The sequence below is a fragment of the Chrysemys picta genome, chromosome 18 (assembly GCF_011386835.1).
Source record: "Chrysemys picta bellii isolate R12L10 chromosome 18, ASM1138683v2, whole genome shotgun sequence".
NCBI lineage: Eukaryota > Metazoa > Chordata > Testudines > Emydidae > Chrysemys > Chrysemys picta.
Genome location: NC_088808.1, coordinates 5,874,875 through 5,902,814, shown reverse-complemented (window position 1 = coordinate 5,902,814; position 27,940 = coordinate 5,874,875). Strand labels below are relative to the sequence as shown.

General features: G+C 44.9%; 3 long non-coding RNA genes across 4 annotated transcripts in view; 1 reads left to right on the top strand and 2 right to left on the bottom strand.

Moving 5' to 3' along the window:
- LOC135976453 (uncharacterized) overlaps positions 1 to 27,940 on the top strand; it is a 63,069-nt gene that overhangs the window by 29,747 nt on the left and 5,382 nt on the right. Inside the window, exons 1-2 of one of the 2 annotated variants that reach the window (XR_010593565.1) lie at positions 10,444 to 13,756; positions 21,405 to 21,492. This is a non-coding gene — a long non-coding RNA (uncharacterized LOC135976453). Of the gene's footprint in view, positions 1 to 10,443; positions 13,757 to 21,404; positions 21,493 to 27,940 lie in introns of those variants that run through there. The other variant, XR_010593564.1, reaches the window with a different exon arrangement.
- On the bottom strand, positions 105 to 16,369 carry LOC135976451 (uncharacterized). The gene is made up of 2 exons (XR_010593562.1): positions 14,004 to 16,369; positions 105 to 1,049 (listed from the first exon to the last, which is right to left on the bottom strand). It is a non-coding gene; the product is annotated as an uncharacterized LOC135976451 (long non-coding RNA).
- LOC135976452 (uncharacterized) lies at positions 7,227 to 8,015 on the bottom strand. Its single transcript, XR_010593563.1, has 2 exons — positions 7,878 to 8,015; positions 7,227 to 7,721 (listed from the first exon to the last, which is right to left on the bottom strand). It is a non-coding gene; the product is annotated as an uncharacterized LOC135976452 (long non-coding RNA).

The window sequence follows — 27,940 nt, the reverse complement described above, 5'->3', positions numbered from 1 at the left end:
ACTCACGTGCCCACCCCTTTGGGAGACAAACCCAAAATAATACTGTCTTGCACTGTATAGAAATATCTGTACAGCAAGCTCATAAAATTCACCCTCTTCCTCAATGTGCATAAACTGGGTTTCATTATAAACAAGAAATAAGTTTGTTAACTATAAAAGGTGAATGTTAAGTGGTTAAAGAGAGAGCAAACAGAAAAAGCAGATTACCTTAGTAAATAAACAAAAGCCGCAGACTGAGCTTAACACACTAGAAAGGTACAACACAAATTAACCAATTCTCACTCTGAATGATAAACAGGCTGGCAGATTCTTACAGCACAAGTTGCTTTGGCTTTCCCAGGTTTTCTTACACAGGCTAAAGATTTTAGTCTGGGACCATCACTTCTCACAGTTCAGTCTTTTTTCCTCAGGGGTCTTCAGGTGTGTTGTTGTAGGGAGAGTGAGGACCCCCCGCCCCCCGTTATCATTGTCCCTCTTTTATATCTTCCCCCCGCTTGCTGGAAAGGTTTTCTTGGTGGCCTGGGTCAAACAGTTCCCACTGTGTCATGCTATCGCTGAGAGGTCTCTATTGCACACAGTTCCTGGGGTGATCCTTATGCTTGTGAGCATTTCTCCTGCAAGCCACTAACGTTGTTTGGCCTCATCCAACGTAGCACATTTGAAATACAGAGGCATGGTCAATATTCCCAGCTTCAGATACAAAAATGAGACAGGCGTACAATTTGGATAAACACATTCAGTAAATTATAACCTTTCCAACGATATCTTGCAAGACTCATCTTGCATAAAGTACATCTCAGTTATGTCCTATTCATATCATAAGCATATTTTCATAAAGATATGGAGTGAAACATCACAGCTGGCACACACAGACCCTCCTCCCATCCATGACTCATGGGGATTCCCTTGAGATTCCAGAGACACAGGGACCAGAAAGTGCCCACAGCTGGATTGTGGGTGAGATAAGTGGCAGGTTTTCTCTGCGTGCAGAGACCTGTTTGGATCTGCAGGGAAACACAGTCCAGGCAGAGCCTGCAGCAGGCAGTAACCTGTGAGGAAGATGAAATACAATGAAGTCACTTACATTTATATTATTTTTATGCATTCTTACTATAAATAAGAAACGTCTGAGCGGTTACAGCTGGCTTTGATGGGCTGTGTTATATACGCATGCACCTGCAGTGGGTGGGAGATCTTAGATGAGCACTGGGACGGAAATGGGAGACCTCAAAGAAAACCCCAGGGAAGCTGTGGGAAGGGGTGGTGAGCTTCAGCAGAGAATGCTCTTTCCCCAGTCAGCACTGAGCTGATGCCCCAGCGTGGGGTCAGGCAGTGGGATTTTGGGGGGTGAGATTAATAACCCCCCACAAGGGGTCAGGCCTGTAGTTTTTCAAGATGCCAAGCTGCATTCAGAAGAGTTGAGGTGCTGCTTCTAGAGGGCTGGGCATATATACCTGTAATTATAGAGCTCTCTCCAAAGTCAATGGGAATCATTCCATTGATTTCAATCGATTTAGGATCAGGCCCATGTTGCCTACGTAAATTCCCCAGGAGGGAGCCTTCTCCACTTCCTAGTTTAAGCTGCTGTGTTGTGGTGCCCTGCACCAGCACACTGGAACTACGCAGTCTTGTCTTTGCTTCTACAAATGCCATATTTTGCCTTTTTAGTCCAAACTCATGACACTTTTCTGTAACAATTGGGTTTATGGCAGTGTCACCAGCCCCAGATGCTCAGAAATCATGAGCTCAATTTAAAAAATAATACAGCTGGGGTTTTTCTCAATTTGTCTTCTGGGTCTTAAGCTTTCAGGGACCCTGAGTAGGAAAAAAGCCATACTTTTTCTCATCATATATGTTATCACAGGTTTCCATGAACCTTTTTGCCTTATGACCTGCCCCTACGTCTCAGTTTTGGACACATGCATTTTTGGTGACAGTCTTTTTGAAAAAAAATGTCCTTATTTTAAAGTTTTTATTTAACTTACCATTATTGGGTGCCTTAGAACTAAATGAATAAATATAGCTTTCTTGACTTTCCTCCCTTTTTACAGGAAAACACATGCTTTTGCATTTAATGCAATTCTAAATAAAGTCTAGTAAACAGGTGTTAACAGGCATTTTTTCCTCAGATAATTTTAACACAGTTAGTACATTTCTAAATAAAGTCACTAAATTGAAAAAATCTGTGTTTTATTTTATATATAAATTACCAGGCATTTTTAGGAAAATATTTTATATGCAGTTAGTCCATTTTAAATAAAGCCTCGAGGTTAGAGGAATAAAGAAGTGTTAATATATAGAATATGCATTTGTAGAGAAAATATGGTCTCATGCATTTACTGAATATTTAAATGTCATTAAATAATTTACAAAATCTTAGTAACAATGGACTAAAGTGGCGTGTTAACATGCATTTTTAGAGAGCATGAATTCTAATGCACTTAATCAACAACTTTGGAATTGTACTATTGCACCAGGGTCTGATAGAGAGAGACATTATAACAGAGCTAGTTACATACTACAGGGGGCAGACCCCTTTCGGAGATGACCAAGAATGTTCTTTAAAACAGCAAGAAAGGAAAAAAGCCAGGGAGAAGTGAGCGGTGTATCACGCCTGGGACCTAAAGAACTCCTCAATGCCTACAGTGACCAAGAACAGGAAATTGCTCCGTTTTTCATTTCCATAATGAAAACTATAGAACCACAGGGTTAGAAAGGGCCGCAAGGGTCATCTAGTCTAACCCCCTGCCAAGAGGCAGGATTTGTTGGGTCTAATATTAAGGGCTTGGCTACACTTGCAAGTTCAGCGCATTAAAGCAGCCCCGGGCGCACTAGCTCACTCCCCGTCCGCACTGGAATGGCATGTAGAGCGCTCTGACTCCGCGGCTACAGCGATGCTGGTTCTCCACCTCGGCGAGAGGAATAACGTTTTCTGCGCCTTGGCTACAACGCCCAGGCGTCAGTGTGGATGAATGCGCACTGATCGGCCTCCGGAAACGTCCCATAATCCCCTTAAGTCAAGTGGCCACTTGTCATTGTTTTGAACTCCTGTAGGAATGCAGAAATGCCCTTTCAAAGCTCCGTTTCTGACAGCCGGCATGCAAGCCGTTACTGTGAATGCTGTCTGTGAGAGAGAGGCGGGCGGGGGGGAGAGGGGGGTCTGCTGCTGTCTGAACTCACAAGACAGAATGCTGACATGCTCTCAGCCCCCCCAAAACCCACTCTCTCTCCCCCCACATACACACAACACACTCCCTCTCACACTCCACCCCATCGCCCCATTTGAAAAGCACGTTGCAGCCACTTGCATGCTGGGATAGCTGCCCATAATGCACTGCTCCCAATGCTGCTGCAAGTGCCGCAAATGTGGCCACACCAGTGCGCTGTCAGTTGTCAGTGTGGACAGACTGCAGCACTTTCCCTGCTGTGGTCTCCAAAGGCGGGTTTAACTCCCAGCGCTCGACACCGGCAAGTGTAGCCATGCCCTGAATAATCATCATTCTGCAACAGAGAGACAGGCCTTTGTTGCACCTCAAGTTTAGCAAAGATTTGCCTAAATGAATTGCCCAACATGCAGGAAAACAAAACCAAACCAAGCAAACAAAAAACTGGAACTATAGTCCATGTAAAGTTTGAACAAAGTTTAAGATTCCTGGTGACAGTATAAAACCTCCAGCATTTACAGAGAGGCTTTGCAATAAAAAATAAAATGTTAAAGGACAAGCTAAGGTTGTCTGACAGAGAAGAATGCTTGCATAGTCACCCCCCACATCCTTTTTTCTCCTTTTTTAGTTCTTATCTGAAGAAGCAGGACCCACCTTTCCAAAGGAGCATGCATGTAGATTTCTTTATTTACAAAACCTATTTACTCAAAGACGTGTATTTCTTCATAGCCTTTACTATTTATTCCAAATTGCCTTAAGTTGTATTGGGGCCTCTTACATTTTGTAAAGTTTTTGAAGGACGGATACATTTTAAAAACAAGGAAAACCACAAAACAAACAGACACAGCACCACTCACCCCCTTCCTGGCCCTCCTTTCCAAAACAATTAAGCATACATTGAAGCCAACTTGTATATAGCTTATAGAAAAACCACTGTACACAGACATTCAAACTAGTCTTATGTTATTTTATAGATAACCTACTTGCTCAATCACATGCACATTCATATTTTATATTTTTACCATTGTTTTATATAAAATACATAGCCTAACAAAAAAAAGCTAATGGTGTAAAATTGGCTAATACACCCCATGTAGACAAAATGTAAGCCAAGTTTAAACTATTTTATGTAAGAGTTGATTTTTGCTTTTTACCAGAGATAAGAATGATATTTCTCCCCCACACCAAACATACAGCACCATCAATCACCTCCTCCTTCCTCTTTCCCATAACAATTGAGCACGCATTCAAACCCAATTGTTTTCTATTTTTATAAACTACCTTAAGCATACATTCAAATTTTATAGACCAATCACTCTCTCTCACACACCACCCACTCACACACACATTCACACATGTTTTTTCAGCATAAATGTATACAAAATACACACAGCCTAATTTAAAAGAAATCTAATGATGTAACATTGACTAATATGCCCATGTATGAGACAAACTGCAGGAACAGTTTAAACTATTTTTTGTATGAAGAGTGGATAACAGTTTTTACTACTTGTCCCTCTTTTTGCTAAGGAAAAGCTGTAATTCTTTCAGTGTTTAAGGTCTGGAATGTAAAGTGATTAAATTGATTGAACATGGATTTAATAAATAATATGAACGCAGGAATGGAGTATTAGGGAAACTTTATTTTAGTATTTGAGAGGCAGGCGATACATTGTATTTTAAGAACATTTTGTTTGTATCTTAAATGCTTTGGCAGTAAATATTTTGCCCTACTAACTTAATTTTGCTCAGTCTATCAAAATACCAAAATTAAAAATCATGAAACACTTAAGAGACGCAGACACAGAATAACCCAGACTTTTAAAGGTAACATGACAAAACAGAGCATGGGAATAAAAGTTGGTCTGGATTTTTAGGGACATTTTAACAAATGTTTGAAATCTTTTTGTATTGGAACAGTTTTGTATCCGTGCTTTGTTAATTGTCATGGTTGAGCAGGAGTTAAATGTGTGTCCTGCAGAAACTCTCCCCGAACTCCTGAGCCATTGTTACCTCTTTTCCCAAATTTTTTAAACGCTTTTCACCAGGGTTCAGAAACAGCACATAACACTGACAAAGGGGTTAGGCGGAAGGAGTATACATACAGGAAAAAAACAACAAGGCGGGTCACATCTGATGGAGATGACAAGCACTGTAATGTAACCAAAATCCTAGTTTTTGCAGCCTTAGTGGGATTTTGCAGAATTACCTCAAAAGCAACACTAACTCGTGTTTGTTAGGACCCGCCCCCCCACACACCCATTGGCCCTTAAGAGAATAGCAGAGACTAAACATGACACTTAAAAAGAATAAGGGGGGAGGGGTGCAAAGCCACTGGCTATCCTGTGCAGCCACACTGGTGCAAAACTTCAAGCCCAATTTTTGTTCTATGATTACAATCCCTGTGATATAATCAAAATGCATCACCAGCTTTACTTCTGTAGCTCTATAAAGTATTGCTATCTGCAAAACAAATACCTTTCCCCATTCTATTTATCATCACGTCGACGAAGCCCCAATAAACTATTTTTTCTGCCCTTATTTAAAACTCAACATTGTTGAGTGCCTTCAAAACTGTAACCTCTGTCTTCACCTCTCACAAACATTTTTGTTTTGTCTTTACCAAAGAGAAGAGGGCTAATGAAATAAAAAATTACATTGAGATGCTTACAAGATCTGCTAGCCCAATCTTTTTTTTAAAAAATGTTAGCTTGTTTTTAAAGTTTTGCCGAAATGGTTTTGGTTTTGCATCCCTGCCCATCCTGGCTAATAACCATTGATAGACCTATCCTCCATTAACTTATCTAGTTCTTTTTTTAACCATGTTATTGTCTTGGTCTTCTCAACATCCTCTGGCAAGGAGTTCCACAGGTTGAGTTTGAAGAAATACTTCCTTTTGTTTGTTTTAAACCTGCTGCCTATTAATTTCATTTGGTGACCCCTAATTCTTGTGTCTTGCGAAGGAGTTTAAATAACACTTCTTTATTCGCTTTCACAACACCAAAACCAAACTCTAGATTTATCAGAGCTGCGTACTTTCAACACTACTTTATAGCGCAGAATGCTGGGGAATGAGAAAGACTGACATGTCCAAACTGTCTTCATTCCATACAACCTGTCTCAGAAAAATACTCCGTATCTTTTTGGCCCAGAACAATCTCAAACCAAGATCTGTTGACACGGTGCAGCCAAGAGGATCTGAGAGCCATTGTTGCCAGGAGGCGTTGGAGATGGATCAGTCATGTGCTTCGGATGGAAACTGATTCAATCACCAGAGTAGCACTAAGATGGACACCTGAAGGCAAGTGAAAACAAGGCTGCCCGAAAGCAACATGGCGAAGAGCTGTGGAACCCGAGCTGAAAAACCTGGGGCACAGCTGGGGAACCATTTAAAAACTTGCCAGAAACACACAGGAGTGGAGGAGCTTCGTCACGCCCCTAAACGCCAGAGGCGTAACGGGAACATCATGATGATGATAATGATTCACTTTCTCCACACCAGTCATGATTTTATAGACTTCTATTCTATCCCCTCTTAGTTGTCTCTTTTCCAAGCCTTAAAGTCCCAGTCTCATTAATCTCTCCTCACACAGAAGCTGTTCCACACCCTTCATCATTTTTTGTTGCCCTTTTCTGTACCTTTTCCAATATATCTTTTTTTGAGATGAAGCAACCAGGTCTGCACATAGTATTCAAGATGTGGGCGTACCATGAATTCATATAGAGGCAATATATTTTCTGTCTTATTATCTATCCTTTTCCTAATGATTCCCAACCGTCTGTTCACTTTTTAGACTGCCACATACAAAAACTTCTCTAAAGTTTACCAAGATGGGACATAGACCTCTTAATAGGTTCATCACTTGTAAATTGTACAGAAACCTTTCGATTCCAGGATACAGTATAAAGCCCTTCAATTGAGAGTTTTAAACAAAAAATAAAGAAAATTTTAAGACACAAACCATAGCTTTGTGACTGCGTGAAGGTCAGAGATAAGGCTGTGGCCTCTGACGCTTATTGGAAGAAACAGCCCCCAGCCCACACCACCTCCTCCTCCTTTCCTGATGTGTTTTTTTTTTTTAATCTAAAGCTGCCACCTTCTCCACATCTTTCTCCTAAGCTAAATGTTCCTGGGAGAAACAGGCACTGCAGTGTGATAACATTTAAAACACTCTCTGTGCATAAATTAATACAGATCTGTTTGATTTTATGAGTTTGCAGCTTCTACAGTCCAGTTCACACACCCATGGCTGCTCTGGCCAAGGGCATCCATGACATAACCTGGGCGATTGCTTCTCTCTCACACAGCAGTTGGTGATTCCGTGCATGGCAGCTTGTACAGTTGAGTGCACACCGGATTTGGGGTTATGGACTAGCACCAGCTCAATACCAAATTGCTTGCTCCAGGTTAGATGGTACATGTTCCTTTCTCTTCCAGCAGCCTGTTGGGCATCTGGTTTTGGGTCTGGGAAAAGCAAATTGGGCCCACTTCATTTTTTCCTTTAGGCTGTTGGTGTCCAGGTTCTCCTAGATATCTGAAGAGCCATCACTCAGTTACTGAATAATTTAAAATAAGAAATATACATAAGACATCATCATACTTTTTTATAATGTGCTTTTAAAACCTTTTTACTATGTGTGTCAAGAAGTCTCTTCAGCTCATGGTTTGTTTGTTTTGGTTTTTTTAAGCCTACATTCTTACATACAACGTACCTGTGATTTGTTTCTGTACAACCTTCCATGTGAACCTCTTGGGGTGTCCTCGTCAGGGGCTGGAGTTTCAAACAAAACTCGGGTCAGCGGTTTGGCCTTGTTCTCGCCCTCCGCACTGTGATCCTTGTGATCACATTCATCAGCTGTTATCCCTGTTGTCCCATGACACGGTTCCTCTATCTCAAATGCTGTGTCAGTGGCTGAGTTGTTTCTTCCATTCCCACATTGCCCATATAACATCTCTTCATGAGCATCTTGATAGTGGGTGGTGCTGAGGTCTGGTTCAAGGGACTTTTAGGTGCTCGCATCTTTAACCAATAAGCCTGTTCAAATGATGCATCCTCTATTATTCAACAATTGTGCATTACTGTTTCTGCCAATAGTTTCAGGACAATGCTTCAAAAGTGCATTGGTTTCCCTCCTTACATAAAGAAGAACCCCTTTCTGGGTCATAGTAGACTTGGGACAGTTATCAAAAGGGAAGGAGGTAGGACTGCACACTTAGATTTGTATTATTTTTATGTTGGTATGTTACAGTTTGTCAAAAACAAATGGCATAGGGCCTGTTCCTTTGACAAGGGCCCCATGTGCTTGTGTGTGTGGTATTGATATGGTGGTAGAGTATTTGGGCCATTGCAAAGTTCCCCTGAACCATTTAACTCTCTTTTCTTCAAATCTCCTCTTAAATCATACCCTCTTCCGCTTCAGCTGTGCCTTTTAATTTCCCCCTGGTCCCTCTGCATTAAGGCATTTAGTCATCATAATGCCTCTGTTTTCAGTCATTTCTCAGGTCTCTCCTCTACCCTCTTGTATTATTTAACACTGTAAAGTATCTGGGGTTACTGCTTGTGTAAAAGTAAAATGTCATAAGAACAGAACAAATAATTCTTTAGGGCCCCTGGAATGTGATGATCAACAACAAAAATTTGCAATTGCTGTTCCAAGATATCACCATGCACGCAATCTACCCACTGGTTTTGTTACTGTCATTTATTTACTAGTTCCGATAACCCATTCAAAACGTGATAAGCGAGACAATGTCTCCTGAAGCTGGGGAGAGTTTCAGTATGACAAACACTTGTCCATGCTCACCAGTAACAATGAACCAAGACTAGATAAAAAACTGTTTCACTAAAAAAAGATTTCAGTCAGTTATGAACGCTCCTCTAAAAACGTGGAGAGTTTATTTAATGTGATTGAAAACCAGCCTGTTTAGGAGAAGAATATGGCAGTTTTAGACTTAAAAACAAGTCAAGGGAGGAGCACGTAGGCTTGGGGTTGTTTCTTCTGATAACAGTATCAGAGGCTACAACCTTATTTCTGACTTCACGCAGTCACCAAGCTATGACGTTTGCCTTTTACATTGTATTTATTTATTATTGTAAAATCCTCAACTGAGAGCACTTTCTGCACAATTTACAAATGCTGAACCTCTGAAGAGACCTGTGTGCCATCTTTGTAACCTTTTAAATGTTGTATTGTAAGTGTTATTTCACTAGACCTCTTCCTCTTTGGTTAAGACAAAACCAAAATGTGTGTGAGAAGTGGAGACAAAGTTTACAGTTTTAAAGGCACTCTACAAAGCAGAGATTTGTATAAGGGCAGGAAAATTAATTCATTCGGGCCTCGTCAATGTGATGGTAAATAAAACGGGGAAAATGTTTTGCAGGTAGCTCTATAAAATATTGCTACAAAATGGTGAAGCATTTTGATTATATCACAGGGATTTTTATTGTTTTAAAAAAAAAAAGTTTGGGCTTGAACTTTTGCACCAGTGTGGCTGTGCAGGATAGCCCGTGACTTGCATTCTCCCTGCCCCCTCCCCCCATCATTCTTTTTAAATTTCATGTTTAGTCTCAGCTCTTAATTTAAGGTCCAGTGGATGTCTTGGGTAGTCTAACAAAGAAAAGTTCTCGTTGCTTTTGCGGCAATTCTACAATATCTCACTAAAGGCTGTAAAAACAAGGATTTTGATTGTTACAGTGCTTGTCATCTCAGTCAGAAATGAACTGTCTTGTGGCTTTTCCCTGTACATATACTACTTCTCCTCCTAACCCCTTTGCCAATCTTATATGCTATTTCTGACCTCCCTGTAAAGAGTGATTAGAAAAATTGGAAAAAGGAGTAACCTAGTGCTTCAGGAGTTTGGGGAGATTTTCTGTAGGACACACATTTACTCCTGCCCATGCATGACAGCTAACAAAGAACAAATACAAAACTGTTTCGCTAAAAAAGATTTGAAACATTTGTTAAAATGTCCCTAAAAATCCAGACCAACTCGTATTCTCATGCTCTGTTTTGTCATGTTACCTTTACAAGTGTGGGTCATTCTGTGTGTGTGAATGAATGAAAGTGTTTCATGATTTTTAACTTCTTTATTTTATTTTGCTAAATATGCCAAATATGTTAATAATACAAAATATTTATTGCTAAAGCATTTAAGATACCGTATTTTCCGGCGTATAAGACGACTGGGCGTATAAGACGACCCCCAACTTTTCCAGTTAAAATATAGAGTTTGGGATATACTCGCCGTATAAGACTACCCCTCTTCCAACGCACACCAAAAAAAAAAATAAAAAAAAAACATCAGATTTGATTTCAATATGGTAATTTTAATTCAAATGCTTATGACATGCAGGTACTTAGCAGGAAAACTGTCACTTATAAACATAAGGCTGTTTGTCATCAAACATGTAAACATAAAACAGTGCAAGTGGATTAAACTTTTCCTAATTCACTCTAAAGCTAAAGGAAGGATAAGACAATAAACCCATGGGAGCTGCCATGCTGTTTGTTTTCTAAGCTGTCAACCAAACTGGAACTGATGATGATAGGAGGAAGATAACAAACAAGAGAGAGAGAGCAAGTGCCGGGCAAGTCCCTGGCGAGTTAGCAACGCCCATCATAACTGCAAGCTACGGTATTTTTACAGGTTTTGCTGGCGTGACAGTTTCCCTTTAAAAGCCTTCAAAATCCTCCTGTTCGTCATCTGATATCATAAGTACATCAATGACATCTTGTGATACATTTGTAAGGCAGTCATCGTATGGATCGAATTCCATATCAGATGGTGTGGTCTCAGCTTCGGCTTCCTCTTCATCTTGCCACAAGTAGTCGTCCTCCATACCATCTAATGAATTTGATATGCCACACTTCTTGAAAGACTTGATTACTGTTTCTGCATCAATATCATTCCAGGCTTTTATGACAAACTTGCACAAAACATCCAACTGTGGAGCACGCATGTTTCCTCCTTTTGTGAATGACTTTTCACCGCTAACCATCCATTCATTCCACTGTTCTTGAATGCGATCTTTAAATGGCTTGTTTAGGCACACATCCAGTGGCTGTACCAACGATGTCAATCCTGCAGGAATAACTGCCGCATCTGTGTTTAGTCTTGCAAGCATTTGCTTGGTGCTGGGAGTTAAATGAGCCCTGAACATATCCCACACCAGTAGACTACATTTTTGAATAAGTCCACCTGGTCGCCTGCTCCATACATTATCAAGCCATAGCTTTACCCCTTCTTCATCCCTCCAGCCTTTTTCATTCACATGTACAAAACAACCAACAGGGAACTTGAATTTCGGCATTGTTTTTCTTTTAAAAATAATCATTGGTCTCAGTTTGGCGCCATCAGCTGTGCATCCTAGTACCACTGTAAAACTGGACTTCTCATGTCCTGTTGTTTTAATTAAAATTGTTTTTTCACCTTTTTGATGGACAGTTTTATTTCCAACCATATCAAAATTCATTGGAGTTTCATCCATATTTCCAATACTACTTAACGCATAGCCATGTTTAGTGCGCTGTTGTATTACGTATCGATGGAAACTATTTACTTTGCTATCAAGATCTGCAGGTAATTTTGGAGCAATTTTCATCTTTTGCCTCAGTACCATATTATGCCTTCCCATGAATCTAGTACACCAGGATACAGTGGCCTTAAATCTGTTGCTGTGATCTGGGTTAGATTTGGCCCACTGAAGTGCAAACAAATGTATTTTATTTCGTGTCACTACATAACCGTTTTGGCGATGCTCATTCACCATGTCTGCTACATGTTTTTCGAGTTCTGGCCAATGTGGAGTGCCTCTTCTTAATGCACACTTACCCCTTGGCATACTCTTTAATGCTTTTTCATTTGCTTTCCAGTCCTGAACCATCTTTTCTGTTACTCCATATTGTCTTGCAGCAGCGCAGTTATTATGTTCCATGGCAAAGTTTACAACTTTAAGTTTGAAACTGGCTTCATATTTCTTTCTTCTTGCTGGTGGAGCCATGATGGGGTTTTGACTGTTGGACATTTGTATACTGTACTGTATGTACTGGTGCTATACTGTATGAACAGGTACAGATACTGGTGCTGTACTGTATGTGGTACCCAGTATACAACAACCAGCCAATCACGGCAAGCGATGTACCTTACCGGCGATTGGCTGGTTGTTGTATACAAAGCCTGCTTGGATTGGTCAGCTCTCCCTGTCTGCCCAGCCCTCCCTGTCTCCAAGACTATCAGAGCGGTAGCGCAAACACGCCTCTTTCACCCGTCTGGCCCGCCCTTGTATCCTATTACCTCCTTCTCTGCCTCTCAGATCTCGCACATGCGCGCCTGCGCCGCTTCACTGCAGTCCTCAGGAGCGAGATCTGAGAGGCAGAGAAGGAGGTACGGTAATAGGATACAAGGGCGGGCCAGCCGGGTGAAAGAGGCGTGTTTTTCTGGGCACAGCGCCGCTCTCTCTCTTTTTTCCATACCCCGGGCGTCCCGGACGCCTGCAGCTTGCTCCGCCCTTCACTTACACCTTCCCGGTGAGGCGCCCCCTCACCTCGTCATCGGGCGGGGATGTGGCCGCGGCCGTTTTTGAGCTCCCCCCACCATATGCGGCGACCGCAGATTCTCCAGTCCGGCTCGGAAGTTTCAGCACCCGCCCTATAAGACGACACCCGGCGTATAAGACGACCCCCGACTTTTGAGAAGATTTTCCTGGGTTAAAAAGTAGTCTTATACGCCAGAAAATACAGTACTTTGTATTTTAAGACCATTTTATTTGCATCTACTGCCTCTCAAATACTAAAATATAGTTTTCCCTAACACTCCATTCCTGCTTTTATTTTATTTATTAAATCCTTGTTTAATCAATGTAATTATGCTACATCGCATACCTTAAGCACTGAAAGATACAGCTTTACCTTCACGAAAAGGGGATAGTTTGTGGAAAAAGTAGTAGTAGAAAGTGTTATCCACTGTTTGTACGTAGAATAGTTTAAACTAGTCCTGCATTTTGTCTCATACGTGGGCGTATTAAACAAAGTTACACCATTAGATTTCCTTTAAGTTAGGGTGTGTGTAGTTTGTGTAGATTAATGCTGAATAAACAAGTATGGATGTGTGAGTGTGAGAGCAGGTGACTTATCTACAAAATAATATAAAACTAATTTAAATGTACGCCTACAGTGGTTTATCTATAAACGTGCGTACAAGTTGGCTTCAATATATGTGTAATTGTTTTGGGAAGTAGGGTCAAGGATAGGGGTGAGTGGTGCTGCGTCTCTGTGCATCCTGTGCTTTACATTTTTTAAAATGTATTTGTCCTTCAAAAACTTTACAAAATGTAAGAGCAACTTAAGATAATCGGTGATAATTAGCAATAAACAGAAAAGGCTGTGAAGAAATACATGTCTTTGGCTAGGTCTACACTACCCGCCTGAATCGGCGGGTAGAAATCGATCTCTTGGGGATCGAATTATCGCGTCTCGTCGGGACGCGACAATCGATCCCCGAATCGACGCTCTTACTCCACCAGCGGAGGTGGGAGTAAGCGCTGTCGACGGGGAGCCACGGAGGTCGATTTTGCCACCGTCCTCACAGCGGGGTAAGTCGGCTCCGATAGGTCGAATTCAGCTACGTGTTATACCAATAGAATAAAAACCAGCAGGATCTTATTAAGAGGGATAAGGCAAAGATGCCACATTTATTGTAAATATATTGATAAAGCAAAAGATAAAAGTAAACAACGTTGTTTGACTACTTATTTCTTATACACACACAGAGAGAGAGAGAGAGAGAGATATTCATTCACACAATTATTCATTCAAGTTCTGTATAGGTGTTATAGTTACCAGCTTAGAAGTTGCTCATGCCAAGTTACTGGCCAGGTATCTTGGTCATGAGGATGGAGCCGAGTCCGTGTCAGGTGCACCTGATGCTCCTGGAGGTTGGCAGCAGAACCAGAGACTCAAAGTCATCAGTCTTTAGAGTCCATTCTTATAGGGATTAGTTCCTATGTTAGTCTATGGGAGCTGTTTCATCCTGCTGTTGCTGACTCAATCAGCAGATGGCACATTCCTGTCCAAAGTGGCACATTCCTGGTGGCTCCACACGGTCCAAAGTTTGTGTTTCTCATCCTTCCAGGTGATGGGGTGGATCCCAGTTTACCCTCCGGGGGGTTTTCTGGTTATCCACTTGACACATTCTTCGGCCGATGGATACTCCCTTTCTAGGCTGGCACCTCCCTAACCATCCATGTATATCAAGCATTCATCAGCATACATTCCATACCTTAACCATATTTTAATTTACTGTCTCCACCACTTTCAGAGTGTGTGCTAATTCATTTGAGACTCCCGGCCCTTTAATTACAGAGGGTGGGGGTCTGTCCTAGGAGCCTTTGAATGAAGTGAAAGTTACTTAACGGCTTATAGTGTTTGTTTACCTTGTATCAATTACTTCAAGAACAAAGTCAGTGAACTTGTTTGTAAGTTTTACATAGTAGTAAAGTATCTTTCACAGGACAGATATAATCAATGGTTTCTACAGACAGTAGCTTACAAGTTTTAACAGAAGACCCAAGAGATTTTTGTACTTGGTGAAACTGTTGGATTTTAAAGTGTGGGGGACAAATTATGAGGGGGTCACTGTCACTTGGGGGAATCACTGTTAGTACCTTCTTTTATATCCCTACATACGCTATTCACGTAGCTGAATTTGCGTATCTTAAATCGACCCCCCTCCCCCCCCCCGTAGTGAAGACCTGCCCTTTGAGTAACTAGGTTTGGTAAATGAGGAAAGCTACATACATGCTCCTTTTGAAGGGTGGGTCCTGCTTCTTCAGATAAAAGCTAAAACACCAGGGGGGAAAAGTCTAGGAGGGTGGGAGGAATATGCAAGCATTCTCTTCTCTGTCCTTTAAACAGCCAAAAAATCTTAATATTTTATTATTGTAAAGCCCCTCTGTAAATGGTAGGGATTGTATACTGTCACCAGGAATCTAAAATTTTGTCCACACTTCACAAATGATATACATGTGAACTCTATTTCCAGTGTTTTTGTTTGCTTGGGGTGTTTTTGCATGCTAGGCAATTCATTTAGGCAAACCTTTGCTAAACTGGAAGTGTAACAAGCACCTGTCTCACTGCAAAATGATAATTATTTAATTATGGAAAAGATGTCAACTTAGCAATTGCCTGTGCTTAGTCTCTGTCAGGGCCACCCGGAGGATTCAGGAGGCCTGGGGCAAAGCAATTTCGGGGGCCCCTTCTGTTGCTGGCACAGAGGGCCCGAGGACAGCAACAGCGGGGTTCGTTGCCGGTGTGCTTCGCACCATAAACACACCAGGGGTGAAGAAGCAAACAAAGTTTATTTGGGATCCCAAAGCGGTGCAAGGAGACTGGCAAGTCTCAAATCAAGCACACTAACAGGAACAGTTTTTCTGCTTTTATACATTTTGCAGTTAAGCCTCACCCCCCCCCTTCCCCTCCCTTCCTCCCCTTCTACCCCTCCCTTCCCTGGTAACAGTTACTAAGCAAATAACGATTACATTTAAGCAGTTAAGTCATTCTTGTCAGCTATAAGCCTAGCTTGTTAGTAACTTCTTTAAACTGTTCTCTTGTCCTTTTTCCCTTCAGCCAGAAACATGCAGGCCTCATTATTACTGCTTGAGCAGGGGGTTGCACACAGATAACTGGTTGCTTACATATTCCAATTGCACCTGGCTTTTGAGGCTGGTTAGAGTTTAAACATGGAAGAAGTTTGGTTCACTTAGGCCTAGTGCAGGAAGGCTTCATTGACACTTAGTGGCCTTCCACTCTCCCGAGTTACCTAGGGTTAGGCCTAATGACACCAACACTTCCATAAAAAAAAAATTGCAATACTATAGTAACATGTATTTGGAAATGTAAAAAATAACCAGTGAGATACATTCAAAAATTAATTTTTAATCATTTGAAAATACACTAAATCCAGCATTTGAAAACATTAAATGCTTTAATGGTATGTCTACATTTGCAATTACATAATGGGCTGTTGCTGGGTGATGGTTGGTGCCAATGGGCTGTCGCTGCTGTTGCCCAGGTGGGGAGCTGGGCTCTGGGTTGGGGGGTGCCCGGCTCACAGAGGCTGGGCTCGGAGCTCGGGGTCAGAGCTGTGGGGGGATGGGGTCAGGGGGGTGTCTGGATCAGAGGGGCTGGGCTCAGAGCTGGGGGGATGGGCTGTGGGGGGATGGGGTTGGGGGGTGTTGGCTCAGAGGAGCTGGGCGCAGAGCTGGGGGTCAGGGCTGTGGGGGGATGGTGTCAGGGGGGTGTCTGGATCAGAGGGGCTGGGCTCAGAGCTGGGGGGATGGGCTGTGGGGGGATGGGGTTGGGGGGTGTCGGCTCAGAGGGGCTGGGCGCAGAGCTGGGGGTCAGGGCTGTGGGGGGGTCAGGGGTGGGGGTCCGGCTCAAAGGGGCTGGGCTCAGAGCTGGGATTCAGGGCTGTGGGGGGGGGGGTCAGGAGGGTGCCCGGCTCAAAGGGGCTGGGCTCAGAGCTGGGGGTCAGGGCTGTGGGGGGGATCAGGGGGGTGTCCGGCTCAGAGGGTCTGGACTCGGAGCTGGGGGTCAGGGCTGTGGGGGGAGTCAGGGGGGTTTCCAGCTCAGAGGGGCTTACCATGCTGCTTACTCTCGCCTCCCCCCTCTTCCGGAGCCTCAGCGCGCCGCGTCCAGGAGCGGCCCTGGACAGCGCTGCAGCGGCGTGGCTCCACGGGACCTGAGCTCCCGCTGCTCGGCCCAGAGCTCGGAGCCCTGCCCCCTTACCACGCGGCTCTGAGCGGGAGGAGCTCAGACCACGCGGCTGCAGCACTGTCTGGGGCCACTCCTGGGCGTGGCGTGCTGAGGCGCCGGGTGATGGGGAAAGGCGGAGGCGGGTGGGGGGAGCCTCCAACATTCTCGTGGGGGCCCCTGCTGGGCCTGGGGCCTGGGGCAAATTGCCCCACTTGCCCACCTCTCCCCCTGGGCGGCCCTGGTGTCTGTAGGGTAATGTATAGATCCAATGTAAAATGATGCTTCTGTTGTTTTTAAGAGCCTGGAATAGTAAAGTTTTTATACAGTTAGTTACAATTCTCACTTTATTTAATTTTAATCCTACAATTAAAAATTCTTTCACTGAAGATTCTGCAAGAGATGGCGGTCTTAGGAAAAAAGGAGGCTAAGGGGCTTGTTTCTTCAGATAATAGCGTCAGCGGCTGCAAGCCGTTATCTCTCACTTTCATGCAGTCAAAAAGTATAGTTTGTCTTTTTAAACTTTTATTTTTTATTGCAAAACTTCTCCGTGGGTGAGTAGTTTATATATTGACGATCCCTTATTTAATCTTTGTCCTTTTAAGCAATTAAAAACCACAGGTTGTATAGCTTTTATTTTTTATTGTCAATCAAATATTGATATACTGTTTCTAAATGAGGTTTCATCAATTGACAGGCCCTTATTTTTGTCTCTGTCCTTTAACACTCCAGGAAGCTATGATGTAGCTTTTAACATTTTTTTTTAGTGTAAAACCCTTCTGTAAATTATGGCTTTGTACAAAATTGAGATTCCCCAGGAACCTGGTTCTAATATGAACTTTACAATTCCACAGTGAAGAGGTGTGATGTACTGTCACATTCCGGGGCGCAATCCAGAGCAGTGAGGGGTTGTCACCAGTGCCCTGTAACCTTGGGTGCCGCGCATAGCTCACAAACAGTCATACCCTGAGGGTCTGTGTGTGGCTGCAGTCCTGGTCCAGCAACTCTGTCCCCAGCAGCCCGTCAGCAACACACGGGCCACACTCTGGCTTCCACCAGTTTGGGTTATTACTTGCAGGGTGCAGGGGTGTTGGAACAATGTGTATAGTTGGCGTGCTGAAACCACTGAAACCATTGAACCAAACTGTAAACCCTGTATATGATGGAAACCACGGGGTGCTGCAGCACCCCACCACCCTTAGTTCTAGCACCCCTGGAAGGGTCACCCCAACACCCTCCCAAATTTCCCCAAAATGTGTGTTCTGCACTGGCCAGCCCTCTCTTGGACAGTTCAGATATTAAATGTCTCTTGCCTTTGTAAAGAGTCAATATTGAACAGTTGGCTACTTTAACTGGAGTTACCAAACCATTCATTTTAAACACTGCACTGAAATAGTTTAGATTAAAAAAAGTTTATTTAACTACAAAGAGAGAGGTTTTAAGTGAGTATAAAAATTAGAAGACAAATTAGAAGATTGGGCCGAAAAAAACCTGATGAGGTTCAACAAGGACAAGTGCAGAGTCCTGCACTTAGGACGGAAGAATCCCATGCACTGCTACAGACTAGGGACCGAATGGCTAGGTAGCAGTTCTGCAGAAAAGGACCTAGGGGTCACAGTGGACGAGAAGCTGGATATGAGTCAACAGTGTGCTCTTGTTGCCAAGAAGGCTAACGGCATTTTGGGCTGTATAAGTAGGGGCATTGCCAGCAGATCGAGGGACGTGATCGTTCCCCTTTATTCGATATTGGTGAGGCCTCATCTGGAATACTGTGTCCAGTTTTGGGCCCCACACTACAAGAAGGATGTGGAAAAATTGGAAAGAGTCCAGCGGAGGGCAACAAAAATGATTAGGGGTCTGGAGCACATGACTTATGAGGAGAGGCTGAGGGAACTGGGATTGTTTAGTCTCCAGAAGAGAAGAATGAGGGGGGATTTGATAGCAGCCTTCAACTACCTGAAGGGGGGTTCCAAAGAGGATGGAGCTCGGCTGTTCTCAGTGGTGGCAGATGACAGAACAAGGAGCAATGGTCTCAAGTTGCAGTGGGGGAGGTCCAGGTTGGATATCAGGAAAAACTATTTCACTAGGAGGGTGGTGAAACACTGGAATGCGTTACCTAGGGAGGTGGTGGAGTCTCCTTCCTTGGAGGTTTTTAAGGCCCGGCTTGACAAAGCCCTGGCTGGGATGATTTAGCTGGGAATTGGTCCTGCTTTGAGCAGGGGGTTGGACTAGATGACCTCTTGAGGTCCCTTCCAACTCTGATATTCTATGATTCTATGATTCTATGATAAAGTATTAAAGTCAGAAATGGTTACAAGAGAAATAAAGATAAAACACTTCCTAGTAGCTAAAACTCAACAAGCTAGATTTGGTTCTAGGTAAAATCCTTACCGCAGGTTCCCAGCAACTTGGCTGACCAAATTCTCAGGTCAGGTTCTCCCACAAAGTTCCTTTGTCTTCTTAGGTGAATGAGAGAGAAAGAGAGAGAGAGAGAGAGATTCTTTGGGGTTTTCTGCTCCTCTTTTTTTATAGTCCAGTTGACCTTTGAAGTGGATTCCTCTGAGGAACCCCTCAAAGCAAGTTTTTTCAAACAGTAAACAAGGTGACATGGAGTCTGGTGGTGAAGGAGGCTCCATGTTCTTCCTTCTCACCCATGTTTGCTGCATGCAAATTTGCTTTGTCTCCTGCTGTCTCTTCTCCTACTTTAGTGAGGACCCCTTTTACTACTTATATGTAAATTGAGGTAAACACAAATTTCTTTCTTCCGGATACCCAGGGCTGTGAGGTTTTGAACATGTGCTAAGAACATTATACAGGGGGGATTTCATAACTATACATATAATATTGCTACGTACATTTCACCATGATATTATTGACTAGTGAGTTATTAGTTTTCAAATGATTCCTCACAAGCCATATTTTGTACAAAGATTATTACAATAGAGTGTAGGGTGTGAATACAGGGGTGCCTTTGGTCACATGTACATACATGTTCTGATACATAAACTGGCTTTCAGAAATCTGTAATGCTAGGATGGTGGCCAACTAGTAAGCTAGCAGTTTAACCCTTTCTCCCATCCTTCATATTCAAAGAAATCCCCCAGTCTGTCAGGTTTCATGCTAGGATATGATTCCTTTCAAGGAAAGCCCACCAGTTTTCTAGGTAAGCATCTTGTTTTCCTACTTATGAACATAAGAACAGCCATACTGGGTCAGACCAAAGGTCCATCTAGCCCAGTATCCTGTCTTCTGGCAGCGGCCAATGCCAGATGCCCCAGAGCGAATGAACAGAACAGGTAATTATCAAGTGATCTATCCCCTGTCACCCATTCCCAGCTTCTGGCAAACAGGCTAGGGACACCATTCCTGCCCATCCTGATTAATACTTCCCTGCAGCACTCAGACTGGATGGGTCAGGTTTTCTAATATTTTCCATACTTTTTGGAACCAGAGAATTAATTTAGGGGAGTGACCTCTTTTCCACCATCTTGCGACTGTGAATCTTAATGCAGCTACTGGGTGGTAATTAGTTCTTTGTGGCTTTTATACAGTACAGAATTTTGGAGGAAAATTCAATAACTCCCTCCCCCCAATGGGTTATCTGACAGCTTGCAACCCATCTCCTCTTTAATGGAGTCCCCAACCTTCCAGCAAAATATCCCTAACTTTTGGGCAGCTCACCATAAGTGAAGAGATCTGCCCATTTCCTCACACTCCCTGCAACATATATTTGCCCAGCACAATAGATGTGTTTAATTGTAAGGGGATTAGATACCATTGGTAGCGAATTCCCATTGTGACATAGTTTTATTTTCTGACTATGCATATTGAGGGACAGGGAGCAATGCTCCAGATACTTAATTTCCATACCCAGGTCTGCATTCCTCCACCTTATCATGAACATGCTCAATTCCTCTGAGTAATAACTTAAAGTAACTTGATCGAAGGTGGCAAGCTGACCCTTGTGTTTCACAGCAGTGTGATGCGTAGTTTTTTCAAAGTCTGTCAATGTTCTGGTGAGGTTTGTCTTTCTAAGAGGGTGGGTTGAAACATTTCTCAGTTGCAGGTTCTGGTACAGTGGAACTTTTGCAAGCTATTGAACCATGTCAAACATCCAAACGTGGCTTCTCTGAATAATTGACTAAATCTCATGATACTAATGTACTCCCAGGCCTTAAACCTTCCCAGAGTTTTATTAGGGTTGAATTTGGTGTTCTCAATCGTGGGCGTTAGAGGTGGGGTGTGTGTGTGTGTGGGGTGATATATTGTTCTTGGCCTAGAAGTTTCCTTTATCCAGGGAATCCTGTGGAATTTGATTGTTACACAATGTGCCTGTTCTGGCTCTATTCAGTGCTTATTATGGCTTGTAGTGATCTAGTGTAGCACATTTCTGATTTGGCTTGCCTGGTAATACATTTTTATTGTTTGGTAAAGCCCGTCCCTCCCTTTTCCAAAGTGGTCAGTTTGACTCTTGACTTCTTATGTCCCCAGATTAATTGGTTTATCATGGGTTGCCAACGTTCCGGAATTTTCCAGGGGATGATGATCAGTAGCATTTGAAAGGGAAAATTGATCTGAGGTAAGATATTAGTTTTGACTAACACAATTTGACCAAGCCGTGATATTTCATAGTTTGGCCAACTTTCTAAATCTGTTTTAATTTTCTTGACCAGAGGAATGGAATTACTATGATAAAGATTCTGTCATTTTAAATAGATGTACTTCCAGAGATTTTAGTACTATGGGCCCCCATTTTGATCTGGCTTGGGCTTTTTGTTTGTTTGAGGGTCAGATTCCATGCCAACACCCAGATGTTCAGATTTATCATAGTTTATTTTAAAACTTGAAACTTTACCAAATTGCAAGATTTCCGTAGTAGTGCCTGGCGGCTTTGGGACAAACACCATGATATCATCGGCTTATAAAGTTAGTTTGTGAGCCTTGTTTCTGACTTTTATTCCATGTATATTTGGGTTATTTCTGATCATCTGTGCAAACTGCTCCATTACTCTAGCAAGGAGATGTGGTAATAGGAGGCCTGCTTGAGATGTATTCCTAAAAAAGGGGAATCATTCAGCTAGGTGCCAATTCTTGTGGCATTTAGATTTGAGTGTAGAATGAATATCCAATTTTGAAATGGGGGGCCTAAGCCAAATGCGTCTAGGGGTGCCCTTTAAAAACTGCCAGTTCATGCTAAGAAATGTCTAATGATAACAATGGGTGGGGGTTTGTTCGTTTTTAGCTAAAAATCAATCCAATCACGAACTCTGGGAACACTGTCTGTGAACACCCTTTCTGACACACACCCGTCTGATCTCTGTCAATGTGTCTTGGCAGTGTTTTTCCCCTCAGTGTATTTACTGAAGCACAGATTTTAGCATTTTGATTTAGCTAGGGTTACCATATCTCATAAATAAAAAAAGAGGACCCTCCACGGGCCCTGGCCCCGCCCATTTCCCCACCCCTGGCCCCGCCCCAACTCCGCCCCTTCCCACCCTAACTCCGCCCCCTCCTCCCTCCCACTCCCAGCCTGGGGGAAAGGGCTGCCCCAGTGCTACCGGCTTCAGGGTTTGCCGGGCAGCCCCCAGACCCTGCACCCCCAACCGGCGCTTCCCCAGCGCAGCTGGAGCCCGGGAGGGGAAGCGCCCAGCCGGGGGTGCAGGGTCTGGAGGCTGCCCGGCAAACCGTGAAGCCGGTAGCGCTCGGGCTTTTGGCAGCCCCTATTCCTCCGGACCCTGCGCCCCCGGCCGGGCACTTCCCCTCCCGGGCTCCGGCGGCGCAGGGTCCGGAGGCACGGGGGCTGCCCGAAGCCGGTAGCGCTCGGGCAGCCCGGCTCTTAAACAGAGCCGAAGAGTCGGGGAGGAGCAGAGCCGCCATTTTCCCGGACATGTTCGGCTTTTTGGCAATTCCCTCCGGACGGGGGTTTGACTGCCGAAAAGCCGGACATGTCCGGGAAAAAGAGGACGTATGGTAACCCTAGATTTAGCAAAGAGATGGGCCTGTATGATGTGAAGTTGGATACGTCTTTAGCAGGTTTGGGGAAGCAGTCTGTGCTTCTCTCTAGGCATCAGGGGCCTCTTTCTCTTCCAAAGATCATTAAAGACCTGACAGTGGCTGTACCAGCTGGGCTCTGACAACTTGGTAGAAACCCAGCCAGGTCTGGGGATTTACCATTTTTAAGTCATTTAAATACCTCCATAATTCCACTGGGCTTAATGCCCTCCTGCAGGAGTAGCTATTCATGTATTTTAGGTAACTTTGCATTAATTAGATTATGTCAATATTTATGATTTGCCCAAGGCACATGATAGGCTCTTCTGGGGTTGACATTTTCCATTCCCATCCTCAGTTATTGGGGATTGTCTTGTTTTACCTGTTAGTAAAATTTGATCAAAAACCCTTCAGCCTTTTTTTTTCTTTTTTCATTTTTCCATGAGTGAAAAATTAATTGTGTACATAAAGGTGTTTAAAACAAGGCTATAGGCTAGACAGGATCAAAGGGTGGAGGCTGCAGGCTGGCACCACTGCAGGGGCAGAGTCAGGGTCGTTTTGGTGGGTCTGAGTTGTAACAAACTAAGTGACTGCAAGCAACATTAAAGACTCTGCTCTCTGTATGGTATCACTGAGTATATTTTCTTAGAGTTTGGACTGGATTGGATTTGGACCTCACCCACCTCCCGCACCCCAACCTCCTACCGCAGCTCAGAGCCACCTCCCACACCCTGAACCCCTCATTTCTGGCCCCACCTCAGAGCCCACACCCCCAGCCCGAAGTCCCCTCCCACATCCAAACTCCCTCCTGGAGCCTGCACCCTGCACCCTCCCACACCCCAACGCCCTGCCCCAGCCCAGTGAAAGTGAGTGAGGGTGGGGGAGAGCGAGCGACGGAGGGAGGGGGGATGGAGCAAGCGGGGGTGGGGCATTGGAGAAGGGATGGGGGTGGGGCAGGGGTGTTTGATGTTTTGCGATTGTAGGGTTGCCAACTTTCTAATTACAGAGGAGCCACAGCATGGTAGGAAGTGACCCGGGGCAGTATAATTTGGGGTGGATCAGCGAGTGGTCTGGCTAATGGCCCTCTAGGGCCCTGGGTTGGGAGCTGGTGGAATGGGTGGATCTGGGACCTCCTACCTTGCTCCCCTGCACCTCTGCCGGGGCAGAACCTAAAGGGAGTGGAAGAGACAATATTTGGGAGACATAAAATTATCCCAGTTTAGATGGGGGTGGGGTTTTCACACCTTCAGACACAGCTGGTTGCTCTGGCTGGAAGAATGGCCCAGTGGTTAGAGCACCTGGGAGTTGGCAGGCCTGGGTTTAATTCCCTGCTCCCACCACAGCTGCCCTGCGTGGCTTTGGACAGGTCAGTTAGCCTCTCTGTGCCTCAGTTTCTCAGCTGTATTGCCCTGCCACACAGGGGGGTGTGAGGGTAAATGCATTACAAATATTGTGAGGGGTTCAGATACTATAGGCCTGGGGACTGGGCATGTGCCTCAGAGAGCCGTCTTTTTTCAGGCAGATTCTCTTCCCAAGCAGTGAGCTCATCCCCCGCCTCCTCCTGCTTTCAGGGGGCATTTGCCTGCTCTCAGACAAGGCACATTGCAGAGGACGAGCTCGGAGTGCTGTACTGCAGGAATCCAACGGCCCTGGCTACAGCCCAGAAGCTCCGATGCCTGGGTTTGCTTTGTGTTGTTCCCTCTACTCTCCAAGGCAACACTGACCCTGCAGTTAGTTACTAGGACAACGCCGCGGGCCTGCTCGGTGAGGAGGCATTCTGTCCAGTTGGCCATTTTCTCGAAGGCTCTGGAAAGCGGGAATTGTGGGCATGTGCACAAACAGACACGGATAGACACATGCACACGTGCAATCAGTGAACAGACCTGCGCGAACGCAGGGGCACACACGGAAACATGCTCACACGAGTCCAGCCACACATACACAAACAGTTGTGCGCGCACACAGGACACCCACTCAACCAGTTGTGCAGGCATACACACCAGCACAAACACAGTGAGGAACACATGTTCACACATGGATACACAAGCGCATAGACATGCAAGACTGTACGTGCGCACTCATCTGTACATATATGTGAACACAGGAACACCTACGCACAAACATCGGTACATGAGTGCCCACAAGCACACAAACACCTGAACACATGCACATGTGAATGCAAGCACTCCCAGCATGGGCACACATGCACATCAACACGGGCGCGTACACAGGAACATACAGACACATGCGGGTACCTAGGCAAAGGCATGCACAGACACACATGCAAGTGCCTGGGCACAGTCATACATGCATGCGTGTACCCCCCCCCTCCCCGATTAAAGAACTCTGCAGCTGCAGAATAGCTGGTTGGAAAGGTCAGTAAGGACACCGATGTATTTCTGAGAGCAGTCCCCAGCCTCGGTTCACGTGCTCCCTCATCACTTGGGAGTGACCCTGGCCGTTCCAAGAGCTGCTTGAAGCTAAGGAGCACGTCTTTATTTATGCTTCACAGCTGCACACAGCAGGGTGAAAGGGGGGAAGGAGAGATGGGAGGTTGGCCCTGCAATCCCCAACCCCTCCCGGGATTAGGGAGTCAGGGAAATCTACGGAAAGGACTGGGGGCGTGGGATCCAGGAGCCCCACCCACTTCAAACACCATCCGACTGTTGGGCTCAGCGATGCCTGTTTCAACCCTACAGGTTGGGCAGTGCCCAGGCAGCAGGGGCAGCTGTCAGGAAGTAGAATTGTGACACTGCTCTTAGGGTCACCAGATGTCCCGATTTTATAGGGACAGTCCCAATTTTGGGGTCTTTTTCTTATATAGGATCCTATTATCCCCCACCCCATCCCGATTTTTCACACTTGCTGTCTGGTCACCCTAACTGCTCCGCTGCTTTTTAAAGCCCTGAGCAGCTCTGCCGGGGGCGTGGTGTATGTAGGGTGACAATTTTGGTTGGACGTATTCCTGGAGGTTTCATCACAACATAATCTTTAATTGAAGATTAATCTTTAATTCCTGGAGACTTCAGGCCAATCCTGGAGGGTTGGCAACCCTAGGGGGGTTCATTGGAGCTCTGCTGCTCGAGCCATGTGCTAAGTGGTATTTGTGTGCACCACCCACCTGCCTCTCAGGGATCCCCAGGTCAGCAGGTAACAGGTCTTTGCTGTGATGACTCTGTGGTGAGGACTCGTTCCCCCTTGACAGCTGTTCCTTCCCCACTTTTAAGCAAACTCTGAAACGCTTTGCCCTTTTATGGCATGATCCCTCTTGGTCCCATAACCTTCCTCGGCCTGAGTCCCGCCAAGTTTTATTAGAATTGTTTTTTATTAGCTTTTCTGTCACACGTCTGTGCGGCACCCTGCACACCTCTACACACTTGCAGTATCCATATAATCCGCTTTCTACAACTGTCCAGTCCAACGCATGTAACATCACCACACTGCCCCCGTCCCCTTCCCCTGGAAAACGCTCACACAGGCTGAGCTGTGAGATCCTGGAATGAATCCGGATTAGAAAGGAAAGAGGAGTGGAGCCATGCAGACATGTCCGTCATCTCCAATGAGAGGGAAAGAAACACAGGAGTCTGGGAAGATGATCCATGTTATAAAATTACCTTGATCCCATCAAGGCTAAATTTTATTTTTAAATATACTGGGTAAAACACCGCTGGGGAGAGAATCCAGGCGGTGTTAACTTGGGGGCACGATCCTGTGAACATTTAGGCCCAGATCCTATATTTAGGTTCCTTAATCCCATTGAAGTCAATAGGAGTTAGGTGCCTAAATACCTTTTGAAGCTCTGATCTTATTACTGAGCCATAGGGTGAAATCTTGGCCCTGGTAGCAAAACTCCCCTTGGCTTCAATAGGGGCAGGATTTCACCTGTAGTGCGTTCTGTGAGTAGCCCCGTCGACAGAAATGAAATCACTTGAGCTCGTAGGTGCTGTGCTTAGCAGTGAGCATTTGCAGGAACAGCTCCCGATTCGTAGCACCGGCAGGATCCTGCAATGTCGCGCATTAGAAAACCAACACAGGCCCCTGGGCGCCATCTCCAGTCCTGCACTGGGGTACGGTTCTGTGCTGGAGTGTGTGAGTGATAACGAGAGACAGAGAATGCGTTGGGGAGGTGCTTCCCGTATGGGAAATGAGCCCATTCCTGGAGCCCATTCGGTAAATGTCTATCGAAGGGCTCAATCCTGCAGCGTGCTGAGCGCTCCGGTCCTGGACTAAGTGTACTTGGGGATGGGCTTCACGCCAAACGCAGGGCTGTCGCCGGCAATGGCTCCACTCGCGTGTTTACAGGGCAGCACGCGCTGAAGTGCTTCGCTGGATCGAGGCCGGGTGCTCGGCACTCAAGCCCTGGTGGTATAAATCTGTTATAATTCCAGCTGCTTTTTAGCTCAAGTGAGCTGCTCGTGCTTTTAGCTCCGGCGGTCCTGGTTCAATGCCCAGTGCGTTGGCCAAAATGGCGGCGGTCACATATGCTTTTCCTACCAAGGAGCCTCAACCTGGCCTTGGGGCGCCATTCCAGGCTAAGAGGGTGGTTCAGACTCACTCTCCTTCAGTCCGTGGCTTCTGTGTGGGGGCTGCCACTGAAGGGGCCACTTGTGTGGGCCCAGGAGGAAGTGGAGTGGAGCCACCAGCTCATTCCATGTTGGTCACTAACCTGCCATTAGCTTTGCGTGTCCACTTTACTAACTGGGTCAGGCTACAAGGTGCCACCGTGGTGGGCATCGTAGAAATGCCTAGGGAGATGGTAGCCATCTCGTTCGTCAGTCACTGCAAAGCTGGGCTCGATCAGAACTGGTGACAGCTCCCCTCCCCCATTCAGACTCCATGGAGCCATCCAGTCCTGGATAATGTTGAATTTTTAAAGAAATTGAACAAACAAAGCTTTGGAAGAAGCTCACACTTGGGTGTTTGAACAATATTTAGGCATCTAGATCAGTGACTGAATTTTCAGAGGTGAGATTTGCGTAGAGCTCCCATATACTTCAATAGCAACTCTGGTTGCATGGCCCATTTGAAAATTAGCT